Source organism: Homarus americanus, unplaced genomic scaffold (assembly GCF_018991925.1).
Source record: "Homarus americanus isolate GMGI-L3 unplaced genomic scaffold, GMGI_Hamer_2.0 scaffold57980, whole genome shotgun sequence".
In the NCBI taxonomy this organism is placed as follows: domain Eukaryota; kingdom Metazoa; phylum Arthropoda; class Malacostraca; order Decapoda; family Nephropidae; genus Homarus; species Homarus americanus.
The window spans coordinates 14441045-14444358 of record NW_024716703.1 but is presented as its reverse complement, the minus strand read 5'-3'; positions in this window follow the sequence as shown (position 1 = coordinate 14444358).

Here is a 3314-nt window from a genome sequence, read left to right as displayed (position 1 = left end):
TCATATACAGTGGTCCCTCGGTTTTTTTTTCTTTACTGGGCACCCCCTTACATCCTGTGCAAGGTGAAGAGCAGAAGCGCCTACAGCTCCCAACTGGGAAGCATGCTAAGTTCATGCTTGTCTTTATGTCTCATGAGTTATGGGCGTAGAAGCCTGAAGGGTCATAGTTTTTTTGTCGAAGGTGTAGAAGCCTGAAGAGTCATAGGTTTTTTGTCAGCAAGTTATTGGAAGCTCCAACAACGAGGGAGACAGGGAACTGACCGTGCGACCCCCAAAGGACACATATACCCCTAACAAGGAAATTAAGACAGCAGACATAAGGAGTAAGGGTCTTATTGTGTGACAAATTTGCGTGTGTGTGACTGTGTAGGGTCGGGATATATCGCGAGATAGGGTCCAAGGATGTTCGCTATATACTAAATCACGATGTATAATTACATGTATTCAATGGGGAAAATAGGGTTAGGTTCTGGAGGCTAATAAAAGTGACTAAACTGGACATAAAATGTCACAGACTAAAGTTAGCAGAATATAAGTTACATTGCTGGAATCCTTGCAAGACAGTGAATAATTTGAATATGGACATCATATATTTCTCACGAGATAAAAATGTTAGTCATATGTACAGTTGTACCCCACTTAACGCGGTCAATTGAACCCAGAGGGTCCCGCGTTAAGTGACTGCATAAGTGAATAACAGAACATATGGGATTAATTCCAATAGAACCCAGCCCGACCCCAAACTCCACTTTGTAGCTACAAATAACTGTTGTAGTAAAAAATAACATCTTAATTTTATGATGGTACATGCACACAATTAATACTTAGAGAAATAGAAATACAGTTGCATAAGTTAATGTCCATTCAAATAATGGACTCAACTCCCTCCCCTCTTCTCCACTACACTCACTGGCTCTTCCCTCTGAGAAATTTTGAGAAAACCAGGTATAGTAATAAATAATTCTCAAATAAAGTTAGATAATATAATTGACATTTGCGGATTCCTTGTAAGACCAGGAATATTTTGAATATAAATGTCATATATTTTCAAAAGAATACCATATTTACTCCAGAATAAACTTACATCAAAAATTTGTATGTCTAATGCAAAATCTATGATGTTTATATTCAAAATGATCAGCAAATTGTAAGAATTCCAGCAATGTAAATTATATTCTGGCGGATAATTTTATGAATTTTATGAGCTAAAACAAATATCTTCAGTTAATAAAAAAAAAAATATTCTTGACACTATCTGTCAATCAAAGTACCCCTTGCCTTCCCTCTTCAACCGCTGGTCAGTCCAACCCTCCACCCCCACCAATCCTCCCTTCAGAGTTTATAACATTTAGTATTAAATAATACCTCCAGATTAAAGTTAGGATAATATAATTGACATTGCTGGATTCCTTGTAAGATCAGGAATATTTTGAATATAAATGTCATATATTTTGGACAAAAGATAACATAGTTATTTAGAGAAAATTTTATCTAAAAATTGTATGTTTAATGCAAAATATATGTTGTTTATATTCAAAATGATCACCAAATTATAAAATTCAGCAATATGAAATTATATTCTGACCGGAATTTTAATGAATTTTATGAGCTAAAACAAATATCTTCAGTTAATAAAAAAATAATTCTTCACTGGGTAACAGATGTTCGGTCCGGTCGGTCCCTCCCTCCCCCCCACCCCACCAACCGTCCCATGAGATGTGGGGATAACCACTAAATTTTAATAAATAATACCTCAAACCAAAGTTAGGATAATATAATTGACATTGCTGGATTCCTTGTAAGACCAGGAATATTTTGAATATAAATGTCATATATTTTTGGACAAAAGATAAACATAGTTACCGAGAAATATTTTATCTAAAATGTATGTTTAATGCAAAATATATATTTGTTTATATTCAAAATGATCACCAAATTACAAAATTCCAGCAATGTAAATTATTCTGGCTGGTAATTTGTATGAATTTTATGAGCTAAAACAGGCAGTCAGGCAGGTGGCGGGTGGGGGTGGTGCGAACCTAAAAATAGCTCTCGAGCGGACACTCACCGCGTATATGATAAAATGCCGCGCTAAGTGAAAGTTCAGCTTTGGCAAGGCACAGCAGTATATCTGAAACGCTAAGTGAAAAGGCGTTAGCGGGTAAAACTGTACTAACTAAGTACAGGTTGTACCTCTCTAATCCGCAACCTCGGACACTGACAAAGTCGGACCATGAAATTCACCCTTTTCGTGGATAGACAGTGACTTGTGCTTATGCTTGGAAGCACTAGCACCACTTTCTGCATCATGGTCTCTTGAAACATATTGAAGGGTTAAATGTCATATAGTAGCTTCTCAAATTTGGTTTAATTCTTAATGTATTTCATTGGAACACAAAAAATAAATAAATAAAAATTTTGAAGGCGGAAACTTGAATTCCGGGTTTGAACGCCCCAACGAGCAGGCGGCGTGCATAATCTGTAAACAGCGTCATTTCTCTTATGTACAAAAGATTCATTATAGTTTATTACTGAATGTCTTTTTATTGAATTAATGTTTATGTGTGCAAAGTGAGCAATACAATTCATTAATAATCAGTAGAATATTAAAACCCACGAGGAAATGACACAGCATTGTTTTTAGATTGATTACAAAACCAGTGACTGACTGGTTCTACATATAAAACTGAAGAAAATAAGACCTTGGTTGTAGCTGTAGTAAAATTAATATGGTTGTTTTAAGTAATGTTATTTAATGTTAATAAATGGAACAATAAAGTACTAACGATAATGGTAAAGAGAAAAGAGATACGTATGTAAGTCTTTATCCTTTACGAAAACATATCGCCATTACAGTTTACCCCCCCTAGCGCGGTTTCATACAGCTTTTTCGCATACGTGTCCTTGCCAAGCTGAACTTTCTATGCGGATTTTTTCCACATACTACGCCGTGAGTGTCCGAGACTATTTAGATTTGCCCCACCGCCACCCTGCCTGACTGCCTGTTTTAGCTCATAAAATTCATACAAATTACCAGGCAGAATATAATTTACATTGCTGGAATTCTTATAATTTGGTGATCATTTTGAATATAAACATCATATATTTTGCTTTAAACTTACAATTTTTAGATAAATTTTCTCTAGAGTAACTATGGTATCTTTTGTCCAAATTATATGACATTTATATTAAAAATATTCCTGGTCTTACAAGAGAATCCAGCAATGTCAATTATATTATCCTAACTTTAGTTTGGGTATTATTTATAAAAATTTAGTGGTTATCCCCACATCTCCTTAGGCGGTTGGTGGGGG